Raw genomic sequence first — 12947 nt, forward strand, 5'->3', positions numbered from 1 at the left:
CAGGGCGTTGTCTCACGTATTAGATTATGCTTACGATACGAATGGGTTTATCAGTCACATCAGAATCCATACATACTGATCCTCCCGTAATAAAATGGTCGGATCTTATCAAACACACTTTGTTTCTTGTGACAATCAAGTCAGCGAAACAGCGTATACACGTCAAGACACTGAATCAAGTTTGCCACAAGAACTCATAAGTTTGGCAGTATTGCTCTGCCGTCAGCAATCATACACCCATTTTATTTTCGTGAGACATGTGCAGGCACCTGTTCATCTACTGTTCTATCACTATGAATTAGTTTATCTATTATCAATAAGGATACTTCTACAACTACTATCAAAGTATGTCCAGACTTCTTATGTTGTCAGTTGCTATATATGAATAAGTGGGTAGCTACTGACAAGCATTAAGCATGTCACACAGCCCAAACCTATAACATTTCAGGACACACCACACAGTTAACAACCACAGTGAAGTGTCAAAGCCCAAACATGTAACATTCAACAGGACACTTACACAACACATTCAAATCAAACAGTCAGACAACATACAAGAACATATACCCCAGCCGGCATTGCTCCCTGCCTATTTTCCTACAGCTCACTATGTGTGCGCACACCTTTATTCACAAACTCTTCAACTTATACTCTTTTACCAAAGCTGCTACAGCTCGATTGGCCGAATACCCTTAGATCCTATTTCGGTGAATTTGACATCTGCCTTACATGTAACAGATTAGCGGTTTAGCAGTTTTAATTTAGTTTGAGTGAAGGAATTCATTTTATAGCAAAATCCGGAATCGTGAAGAACTCATGAAAGTAAGCTTATTCTCGGATTCCTGAAACTTTAGATTTGCTCTTTCTTTTACTGCAAAGTACAACGTTGTTTTTTTTTGTTTAAATCTTTCTAGACATGGTAAATATGAAGGACAAAGCAGTTTTAACATAGTTTGAGTGAAGGAATTCATTTTATAGATAAAATCCCAAGAGTCTGCTGAGAAAAGAGAGTGAATGCGAAGTAGACTTTAACACGGCTCTGGGAGCGAGCCGAGTGTGGGCTAACCGGGAGAATTGCTTGAAAGAAACGCGACACCGAATGAGCGGTCAGAACAAAGCCTCAATACGGTTTTCCCGTGGTGTTTTTGTTGCTGCCTTGTCTTTTGCACAGAGTAAAAGACAAGGCAGCCATCGAATAGGGCCCGATTGTTCCTACTTGGTCAGCCGAGGAGCAAGGGGGTGGGGGGGGGGGGTGGGGGGGGGGCAAGCGTCTCAACCAAGCAAAGCTCACCATGGGGAAGGTGGCTATGCCAACTAGCCTGATGCCCTGCTCCCGCAGTGACGGATAATCGTACTCTGGTTTCTCTTCATAACGTACAAGTCTTTCGCCTTTTACTAAAGACATCTGTGGAGAGCAGCACTAATGAGTTGTTTCTATTTTTGGCAGGCTTTACCTTTGCGGGTGAAGCCCTTTCTGTCTGTGCAAAAGAAATCTTGTTACTGTGCAGAGTGACTTCTCTGAGTAGAGTCGCCTTACTTGTTGCGACTGTGCCGATGTTCGAAGCTGGAGTGCAAAGTTGTTGCTTGAATGGTGCTTGCTGGAGCGTGCGGGAGTGCAAAGTTATACCATTTAAAAGGGCTGAAGAGTGCTCAGTGCAGCAGGTGGGCGGAGGTGCAAAGTGACACTCTGGCCACCTATGGCCATAAAAAGAACAGGGGTGTTAGCGGACAAGTGCGCATTGTGCCAGGAAGGGCCCTCGGACGTGAACCAGTGGACAGTTGTCGCTTCTCGGCCTTTTGGCTAAGATCAAGTGTAGTATCTGTTCTTATCAGTTTAATATCTGATATGTCCTCTCTACGAGGACTACATATTAAATGGATTTTTAGCAATAGGAGTTGAAAAATTAGCTTGCTCCGTTCACTCCAAGCATTGACCCCGTACTGCAGTGCCGCTGGGAACGGTGCGCTCTTCTCTACTCTTGTGAAAAAGCAAACAGCGGTGCAGGATGCAAGTTTCAGGGAGCCCAAGATGAAACTTTCTTTTAGTCTGCGGAGAAAAGAGAGTGAATGCGAAGTAGACTTTAACACGGCTCTGGGAGCGAGCCGAGTGCGGGCTAACCGGGAGAATTGCTTGAAAGAAACGCCATACCAAATGAGCGGTCAGAACAAAGCCTCAATACGGTGTTCCCGTTGTGTTTTTGTTGCTGCCGCTGTTTGCTTTTTCACAAGAGCGCACCTGTTGAGGGGGGGCCTGGGGGGGCCTGGGTGATGGTGGGTCTCAGGCCCGGGCTGCTGCGACTGGTGTGACCGGGTGGTTTGTTTGTTTGTTTTTTGTTGTTGTTTGTTTGTTTTTTGTAGAGGTCCTCCGGAGTGGGGTTGGGTTGAGTGGGGTGGGGCGGGATGGGTACCTTCTGGGGGTACAGTAGCTCCCAGAATATGGTCGCTGCAGGCCCCGAGCCTGGTGGACATCAGGCCCTCCTGTCCTGTGTTGGCTCCCTGGTAGCGGGGATGCCTATTGCAGCCAGTCCCTGGCTGCCCCCAGTGTATATCCCCATACCCCTCTCCCTTCTGGCTCCTGTACACAGCACACACTCACACATGAAGGGTTTTGGGGGCGTGTGTGTTCGGTGGGGTGTAGTGGACTCTGCAGTAGTTGCCCTCTGCAGTTCCCACCCCTGTTTTAATTACACCTTAGACATTACTACTTATCAAACACACTCACACACACACATTAGGTCTTGGGGGGTGGTTACACTGAGTGGCATCTGGTGGGCGGGGCTCTTTGGGTATGTAGGCTGCCCAGAGGGCCACGCTCCCAGTTCTACAAGTTTGGCTGCCCCTCAATTTTAATTGCTCACTATTAGAAAATATTGAAGAGCCAGAAGGGTGAGGGGAGGGGTCTTCTTCGCACACCCCTGCTTCCTGGTTGCTGCTCGGGGCGGGAGGGGCCAGGAGGATTAATTAATTGTTCTGCTGGTTTGGGGTCTGTGGTGGCTGGGGGGCTGCTGGCCCCCTGGTGTGCCCGCTGCACTACACCCCAGCGGAGTCGAGGGAGGGAGGACGTGTGGATGTATGGGACATGAAAGTGTGTGTGGTAATGATTGGGCCTGGATCTTGGACTTGCTGTCGCCTGGCCTGCCTGTGCTTCTCCCGATGGGGGGGGCGGCGTGGCCTCTCTCCGCTGCTCGCGACTTCACCCACCTGTGGGCACGTCTTGACTCCCAGGGCACTTGGCCAGGGGTGCTGGGGCAGGCACTGACCCACTGTGTGGCTGTCTGGGGCGCTTGGCCCTCCTGGGTATTGGGTGGGGCCTCTGCCGGGGGGTTTGGGGGCGCTCGGGCTCCTGGGGCCCGGATCCAGTACACGGCCCATGTCTGGGCGGCTGGGGCCTGGCGACGTCGGTGGGCTGTTGCCCCTGGCTCCCGGAAGGCCTCTGCCCTATGCTTATGGGGGCTCTTTCCGGGGGCTTCCTCTGCAGTCTTCTGGGTGGATGCGTGGTTGCCCCTGCGGTGGGCTTCCTGGGTTCTGTGCTCTGTGGGAGCTGCTGGTGGCCTGGGTCTTGTGGCCTTCTCTGCCTGCTTCTGATTGCTTGGGGGGGCTGTGGATTGTGGCCCTGTACGCTTATACACTCATAACTAAGCACGGTTATCATGTAGGTCCTGTGCCATGGGTGTTGCATGTTCTCACACACACACAACCACATTCATTAGTCCAGTAGCATGGTCGCTAAGCAGTTGATGTATTATCATGTCGTCTCAGGTCATCTATATCCACAGCTGTGTTGTATGCGATGTATGTTCTGTTTTTCTCTTCTTTCCTCTTCTTCTTCTTCTTCTTTCCTTGTCCCCCGGTCCGGTTCAGTTCTATTACATGTCATATATTGTAAACAGAAATAAATATATTTATTATATATATAAAAATCATATTTACCATGTCTTGAAAGATTTAAACAAAAAAACCAACGTTGTACTTTGCAGTAAAAGAAATAGCAAATCTAAAGTTTCAGGAATCCGAGAATAAGCTTACTTTCATGAGTTCTTCACGATTTCGGATTTTGCTATAAAATGAATTCCTTCACTCAAACTAAATTAAAACTGCTAAACCGCTAATCTGTTACATGTAAGGCAGATGTCAAAATTTCCGACCATAATGTATAAAATGCGGTGAAAAAAAGGTGTGATAGAACACTAAAAGGTGGAGCGGAAGTGTTCGGCTGCAAGAAGGTGTGAATGTCCGACTATATTTGGTGAAAAGCAGGTGAAACAAGGTCTGAATGCCAAACCTTACATCATCAAATGCGAGATCAGAGGTGTTTGGCTGCAAGAAGGCCATAGTTTGCCAAAAGCGGGTAAGGTGCGAATGTCCGACTAAATATCAAAAAAATTTGGGGCAGAGGTCTTCGGATGCAAGTGGGTGTGAATATCCAACCATACAAGTATGGTGGAGAGGAAGCTGTGAATAGCCGACCATAGTTTGGAAAAAGCGGGTAAGAAAAGGTTTGAATACCCGAACATACACCATCAAAAGAGGGAGCGGAGGTTTTCGGATACAAGAAGGTTTGAATGTCCCACCATAGTTTGTAAAAAGCGGGTAAGAAAAGGTTCGAATGCCCGACTATACACCATCAAAAGCGGGAGCAGAGGTGTTCCGCTGTAAGACGGTGTGAATGTCCGACCATAGTTGGTAAAAAGCGGGTAAGAAAAGGTTAAAATACCCGACTGTACACAATCAATAGCAGGAGCGCAGTTGTTCGGCTACAAGAAGGTGTGAAAGTCCGACCATGGTTTGTAAAAACCGGGAAGAAAAGGCTCGAAAGCCCGACTATACACCATCAAAAAGAAGGTTTGAATGTCCATCAATAATTGCTTTAAAACAAGAAAGTAAATTTTCGAATATCAAACCGTACATGATCATAAGCGGGAGAGGAGGTGTTCCGCTGTAAGACGGTCTAAATGTCCATCAATAATTGCTAGAAAACATGAAAGAAAATTTTCGAAAATCAAACCACACATGATCATAAGTGGGAGAGGAGGTGTTCAGCTGCAAGAAGGTGTGAATGTCCACCCATAATACCTGAAAAATGGGTAAAAAAAAGGTGCGAATGCCCAACCATACATCATCAAAAGCAGGAGTGCATGTGTTCGGCTACAAGAAGGTGTGAACGTCCAACCAAAGTTTGTAAAAAGCAGTTAAGAAAAGGTTAGAATATCCAACCATACATAATCAAAAGCAGGAGCAGAGCTGTTCGACTGCAAGTAGGTGTGAATGTCAGATCATAATTTGCAAAAAGCTGATGAGAAAGGGTGAGAATGCCCGACTATACACCATCAAATGCGGTAGCGGAGTTGTTCGGCTGTGAGTAGGTGTGAATCTCCAACCATAATTGCTGAAAAATGTGTTAGAAAAGGTAAAAATGCCGGTCCATACATCATCAAAATCGGGAGAGGTGGTGTTCAGCTGCAAGAAGGTCTACATGTCCATCAATAATTGCTAGAAAACATGAAAGAAACTTTTCGAAAATCAAACCGCACATGATCATAAGTGGGATAGGAGGTGTTCAGCTGCAAGGTGTGAATGTCCACCCATAATTCCTGAAAAATGGGCAAAAAAAAGGTGTGAATGCCCAACCATACATCATCAAAAGCAGGAGTGCATGTGTTCGGCTACAAGAAGGTGTGAACGTCCAACCAAAATATGTAAAAAGAAGTTAAGAAAAGGTTCGAATATCCAACCAAACATAATCAAAAGCGGGAGCAGAGCTGTTCGACTGCAAGTAGGTGTGAATGTCAGATCATAATTTGCAAAAAGCTGATGAGAAAGGGTGAGAATGCCCGACTATACATCATCAAATGCGGGAGCGGAGTTGTTCGGCTGTGAGTAGGTGTGAATCTCCGACCATAATTGCTGAAAAATGTGTTAGAAAAGGTAAAAATGCCGGTCCATACATCATCAAAAGCGAGAGGGGTTGTGTTCGGCTGCAAGTAGGTGTGAATGTCCAGCCATAATTACTCACAAACGGGTAAGAAAAGGTAGTATTGCCAGACCATATATGATCAAAACAGGGAGCGGAGGTGGTTCAGCTGCAAGAAGGTTTGAATGTCCGACTAAAGTTCAAATATATTAAAGAAAGCGGGAGGAGAGGTCTTCGGATGAGAGTGGTTGAAAATTTCCGACCATAATGTATAAAATGCGGTGAAAAAAAGGTGTGATAGAACACTAAAAGGTGGAGCGGAAGTGTTCGGCTGCAAGAAGGTGTGAATGTCCGACTATATTTGGTGAAAAGCAGGTGAAGCAAGGTCTGAATGCCAAACCTTACATCATCAAATGCGAGATCAGAGGTGTTTGGCTGCAAGAAGGCCATAGTTTGCCAAAAGCGGGTAAGGTGCGAATGTCCGACTAAATATCAAAAAAATTGGGGGCAGAGGTCTTCGGATGCAAGTGGGTGTGAATATCCAACCATACAAGTATGGTGGAGAGGAAGCTGTGAATAGCCGACCATAGTTTGGAAAAAGCGGGTAAGAAAAGGTTTGAATACCCGAACATACAACATCAAAAGAGGGAGCGGAGGTGTTCCGCTGTACGAAGGTGTGAATGTCCGACCATAGTTGGTAAAAAGTGGGTAAGAAAAGGTTAAAATACCCGACTGTACACAATCAATAGCGGGAGCGGATGTGTTCGGCTACAAGAAGGTGTGAAAGTCCGACCATGGTTTGTAAAAAGCGGGTAAGAAAAGGTGCGAATGTCCGACAATGTATGATCAAAAGAGAGAGCGGAGGTTTTCGGATACAAGGTTTGAATGTCCCACCATAGTTTGTAAAAAGCGGGTAAGAAAAGGTTCGAATGCCCGACTCTACACCATCAAAAGCGGGAGAGGAGGTGTTCCGCTGTAAGACGGTGTGAATGTCCGACCATAGTTGGTAAAAAGCGGGTAAGACAAGGTTAAAATACCCGACTGTACACAATCAATAGCAGGAGCGGAGTTGTTCGGCTACAAGAAGGTGTGAAAGTCCGACCATGGTTTGTAAAAACCGGGAAGAAAAGGCTCGAAAGCCCGACTATACACCATCAAAAAGAAGGTTTGAATGTCCATAAATAATTGCTTTAAAAGAAGAAAGTAAATTTTCGAATATCAAACCCTACATGATCATAAGCGGGAGAGGAGGTGTTCCGCTGTAAGACGGTGTGAATGTCCGACCATAGTTGGTAAAAAGCGGGTAAGAAAAGGTTAAAATACCCGACTGTACACAATCAATAGCGGGAGCGGAGTTGTTCGGCTACTAAAAGGTGTGAAAGTCCGACCCTGGTTTGTAAAAAGCGGGTAAGAAAAGGTTCGAATACCCGAACATACACCATCAAAAGAGGGAGCGGAGGTGTTCCGCTGTAAGACGGTGTGAATGTCCGATCATAGTTGGTAAAAAGCGGGTAAGAAAAGGTTAAAATACCCGACTGTACACAATCAAAAGAGGGAGCGGAGTTGTTCAGCTAAGAGAAGGTGTGAAAGTCCGACAATGGTTTGTAAAAAGCGGGTAAGAAAAGGTTCGTATGCCCGAATATACACTATCAAAACCGGAAGTGTAGGTGTTCGGCTGCAAGAAGGTGTGAACGTCCGACCAAAGTTTGTAAAAAAGCAGTTAAGAAAAGGTTCGAATATCTAACCAAACATAATCAAAAGCGGGAGCAGAGCTGTTTGACTGCAAGTAGGTGTGAATGTCAGAGAATAATTTGCAAAAAGCTGATGAGAAAGGGTGAGAAATCCCGACTATACACCATCAAATGCGGTAGCCTAGTTGTTGGGCTGTGAGTAGGTGTGAATCTCCAACCATAATTGCTGAAAAATATGTTAGAAAAGGTAAAAATGCCGGTCCATACATCATCAAAATCGGGAGAGGTGGTGTTCAGCTGCAAGAAGGTCTAAATGTCCATCAATAATTGCTAGAAAACATGAAAGAAAATTTTCGAAAATCAAACCACACATGATCATAAGTGGGAGAGGAGGTGTTCAGCTGCAAGAAGGTGTGAATGTCCACCCATAATACCTGAAAAAATGGTAAAAAAAAAAGGTGCGAATGCCCAACCATACATCATCAAAAGCAGGAGTGCATGTGTTCGGCTACAAGAAGGTGTGAACGTCCAACCAAAGTTTGTAAAAAGCAGTTAAGAAAAGGTTCGAATATCCAACCAAACATAATCAAAAGCAGGAGCAGAGCTGTTCGACTGCAAGTACGTGTGAATGTCAGATCATAATTTGCAAAAAGCTGATGAGAAAGGGTGAGAATGCCCGACTATACACCATCAAATGCGGGAGCGGAGTTGTTCGGCTGTGAGTAGGTGTGAATCTCCGACCATAATTGCTGAAAAATGTGTTAGAAAAGGTAAGAATGCCGGTCCATACATCATCAAAAGCGAGAGAGGTTGTGTTCGGCTGCAAGTAGGTGTGACTGTTCGACTAAAGTTTGTAAAAAGTGGGTAAGACAAGGTGCGAACGCCCGACAATGTATGATCAAAAGCGGGAGCGGAGGTGTTCAGCTGCAAGAAGGTCTACATGTCCATCAATAATTGCTAGAAAACATGAAAGAAACTTTTCGAAAATCAAACCGCACATGATCATAAGTGGGATAGGAGGTGTTCAGCTGCAAGGTGTGAATGTCCACCCATAATTCCTGAAAAATGGGCAAAAAAAAGGTGTGAATGCCCAACCATACATCATCAAAAGCAGGAGTGCATGTGTTCGGCTACAAGAAGGTGTGAACGTCCAACCAAAATATGTAAAAAGCAGTTAAGAAAAGGTTCGAATATCCAACCAAACATAATCAAAAGCGGGAGCAGAGCTTTTCGACTGCAAGTAGGTGTGAATGTCAGATCATAATTTGCAAAAAGCTGATGAGAAAGGGTGAGAATGCCCGACTATACATCATCAAATGCGGGAGCGGAGTTGTTCGGCTGTGAGTAGGTGTGAATCTCCGACCATAATTGCTGAAAAATGTGTTAGAAAAGGTAAAAATGCCGGTCCATACATCATCAAAAGCGAGAGGGGTTTTGTTCGGCTGCAAGTAGGTGTGAATGTCCAGCCATAATTACTCACAAACGGGTAAGAAAAGGTAGTATTGCCAGACCATATATGATCAAAACAGGGAGCGGAGGTGGTTCAGCTGCAAGAAGGTTTGAATGTCCGACTAAAGTTCAAATATATTAAAGAAAGTGGGAGGAGAGGTCTTCGGATGAGAGTGGTTGAAAATTTCCGACCATAATGTATAAAATGCGGTGAAAAAAAGGTGTGATAGAACACTAAAAGGTGGAGCGGAAGTGTTCGGCTGCAAGAAGGTGTGAATGTCCGACTATATTTGGTGAAAAGCAGGTGAAGCAAGGTCTGAATGCCAAACCTTACATCATCAAATGCGAGATCAGAGGTGTTTGGCTGCAAGAAGGCCATAGTTTGCCAAAAGCGGGTAAGGTGCGAATGTCCGACTAAATATCAAAAAAATTTGGGGCAGAGGTCTTCGGATGCAAGTGGGTGTGAATATCCAACCATACAAGTATGGTGGAGAGGAAGCTGTGAATAGCCGACCATAGTTTGGAAAAAGCGGGTAAGAAAAGGTTTGAATACCCGAACATACACCATCAAAAGAGGGAGCGGAGGTGTTCCGCTGTACGAAGGTGTGAATGTCCGACCATAGTTGGTAAAAAGCGGGTAAGAAAAGGTTAAAATACCCGACTGTACACAATCAATAGCGGGAGCGGATGTGTTCGGCTACAAGAAGGTGTGAAAGTCCGACCATGGTTTGTAAAATGCGGGTAAGAAAAGGTGCGAATGTCCGACAATGTATGATCAAAAGAGAGAGCGGAGGTTTTCGGATAAAAGAAGGTTTGAATGTCCCACCATAGTTTGTAAAAAGCGGGTAAGAAAAGGTTCGAATGCCCGACTATACACCATCAAAAGCGGGAGAGGAGGTGTTCCGCTGTAAGACGGTGTGAATGTCCGACCATAGTTGGTAAAAAGCGGGTAAGAAAAGGTTAAAATACCCGACTGTACACAATCAATAGCGGGAGCGGAGTTGTTCGGCTACTAAAAGGTGTGAAAGTCCGACTCTGGTTTATAAAAAGCGGGTAAGAAAAGGTTCGAATGCCCGAACATACACCATCAAAAGAGGGAGCGGAGGTGTTCCGCTGTAAGACGGTGTGAATGTCCGATCATAGTTGGTAAAAAGCGGGTAAGAAAAGGTTAAAATACCCGACTGTACACAATCAAAAGAGGGAGCGGAGTTATTCGGCTACAAGAAGGTGTGAAAGTCCGACCATGGTTTGTAAAAACCGGGAAGAAAAGGCTCGAAAGCCCGACTATACACCATCAAAAAGAAGGTTTGAATGTCCATCAATAATTGCTTTAAAACAAGAAAGTAAATTTTCGAATATCAAACCGTACATGATCATAAGCGGGAGAGGAGGTGTTCCGCTGTAAGACGGTGTGAATGTCCGACCATAGTTGGTAAAAAGCGGGTAAGAAAACGTTAAAATACCCGACTGTACACAATCAATAGCGGGAGCGGAGTTGTTCGGCTACTAAAAGGTGTGAAAGTCCGACCATGGTTTGTAAAAAGCGGGTAAGAAAAGGTTCGTATGCCCGAATATAAACTATCAAAACCGGAAGTGTAGGTGTTCGGCTGCAAGAAGGTGTGAACGTCCGACCAAAGTTTGTAAAAAAGCAGTTAAGAAAAGGTTCGAATATCTAACCAAACATAATCAAAAGCGGGAGCAGAGCTGTTCGACTGCAAGTAGGTTTGAATGTCAGAGAATAATTTGCAAAAAGCTGATGAGAAAGGGTGAGAAATCCCGACTATACACACTCAAATGCGGTAGCGAAGTTGTTCGGCTGTGAGTGGAGTTGTTCAGCTACAAGAAGGTATGAAAGTCCAACCATGGTTTGTAAAAAGCGGGTAAGAGAAGGTTCGAATACCCGAATATATACCATCAAAAGCGGAAGCGGGGGTGTTCGGCTGCAAGAAGGTGTGAACGTCCGACCAAAGTTTTTAAAAAGCAGTTAAGAAAAGGTTTGAATATCCAACCGAACATAATCAAAAGCGGGAGCAGAGCTGTTCGACTGCAAGTAGGTGTGAATGTCAGATCATAATTGCTGAAAAATGTGATAGAAAAGACTAGAATGCCGGACAATACATCATCAAAAGCGGGAGAGGTGGTTTTTCGGCTGCAAGTAGGTGTGAATGTCCAGCCATAATTACTCACAAACGGGGGAAGAAAAGGTAGTATTTCCAGACCACACATGATCAAAACAGGGAATGGAGGTGATTCAGCTGCAAGGTGTGAATGTCTGACTAAAGTTTGTAAAAACCGTGTAAGACAAGGGGCGAATGCCCGACAATGTATGATCAAAAGAGGGAGCGGAGGTTTTCGGCTGCAAGGTCTGAATGTCCAACCATAATTTGTAAAAATCGGGGAAGAAAAGGCTCGAAAGCCCGACTATACACCATCAAAAGCGGGAGCAGAGGTGTTCAGGTGCAAGAAGGTCTGAATGTCCGACCAATAATTACTGAAAAATGGGTAAGAAAAGATGCGAATGCCAAATCATACACCATCAAAAGCAGGAGCGGATGTGTTCGGCTACAAGAAGGTTTGAATGTCCAACCATAGTAAGTAATAGTTGGGTAAGAAAAGGCTCGAATGCCCGACTATACACCATCAAAAGCGGAAGCGGAGGTGTTCGGCTGCAAGACGGTGTGAACGTCCGACCAAAGTTTGTAAAAAGCATTAAGAAAATGTTCGAATATCCAACCAAACATAATCAAAAGCGGGAGCAGAGCTGTTCGACTTCAAGTAGGTGTGAATATCAGATCATAATTTGCAAAAAGCTGATGAGAAAGGGTGAGAATGCCCAACTATACACTATCAAATGTGGGAGCGGAGGTGTTCGTCTGTGAGTAGGTGTGAATGTCCGACCATAATTGCTGAAAAATGTGTTAGAAAAGGTAAGAAGGCCGGACCATATATCATCAAAAGCGGGAGAGGTTGTGTTCGGCTGCAAGAAGGTGTGAATGTCCAGCCATAATTACTCACAGACGGGTAAGAAAAGGTACTATTGCCAGACCATAAATGATCAAAACAGGGAGCGGAGGTGGTTCAGCTGCAAGAAGGTTTGAATGTCCGACTAAAGTTTGTAAAAAGCGGGTAAGACAAGGTGTGAATGCCCGACAATGTATGATCAAAAGAGGAGCGGAGTTTTCGGCTGCAAGAAGGTCTGAATGTCCACCCATAATTACTGAAAAATGGGTAAGAAAGGTGCGAAAGCCAACCGCACATGATCATAAGTGGATGAGAAGGTGTTCGACTGCAAGTAGGTGTGAATGTAATCAATGTCTAGATAGATTTCAACAAAAAACAACGTTGTACTTTGCAGTAAAAGAAAGTGCAAATCAAAAGTTTTAGGAATCCGAGAATAAGCTTATTTTCATGAGTTCTGCACGATTTCGGATTTTATGTATAAAATGAATTAATTCACTCAAACCAAGTTAAAACTGCTTTTTCCTTCATATTTATCAATGTCTAGATCGACTTCAACAAAGAACAACATTGTATTTTTCAGTAGAAGAAAGAGCAAAACTGAAGGATCAGGAATCCGAGAATAAGCTTCTTTTCATACGTTCTGCATGATTTGGGATTTTATGTATAAAATGAATTCCTTCACTCAAACTAAGTTAACACTGCTTTGTCTTCATATGTACCAATTTCTACATATATTTCAAGCATAAACTTCCTCATACTACCCTGAATGAGAAAGAACCACACTTGTGATTAAGCCATACGCCCCTTTTGAGGAGTTCTGCATGATTTGGGATTTTATCTATAAAATCAATTCCTTCACTCAAACTATGTTAAAACGGCTTTTACCTTCATATTTATCAATGTCTCGATATATTTAAACAAAAAAAAAAACGTTG

General features: G+C 44.5%; 2 non-coding genes across 2 annotated transcripts; both read left to right on the plus strand.

Annotated features, from left to right (window-relative positions):
* The first annotated feature begins 1351 nt into the window (after positions 1 to 1351).
* On the plus strand, positions 1352 to 1465 carry LOC140280709 (U5 spliceosomal RNA). Its single transcript, XR_011909641.1, has one exon. It is a non-coding gene; the product is annotated as a U5 spliceosomal RNA (small nuclear RNA).
* Positions 1466 to 1781: 316 nt separating this feature from the next.
* LOC140280763 (U2 spliceosomal RNA) lies at positions 1782 to 1972 on the plus strand. Its single transcript, XR_011909691.1, has one exon. It is a non-coding gene; the product is annotated as a U2 spliceosomal RNA (small nuclear RNA).
* The last annotated feature ends 10975 nt before the right edge of the window (positions 1973 to 12947 follow it).

The sequence above is a fragment of the Leuresthes tenuis genome, unplaced genomic scaffold, assembly GCF_036924035.1.
Source record: "Leuresthes tenuis unplaced genomic scaffold, fLeuTen1.0.hap1 SCAF_21, whole genome shotgun sequence".
Taxonomy (NCBI): domain Eukaryota; kingdom Metazoa; phylum Chordata; class Actinopteri; order Atheriniformes; family Atherinopsidae; genus Leuresthes; species Leuresthes tenuis.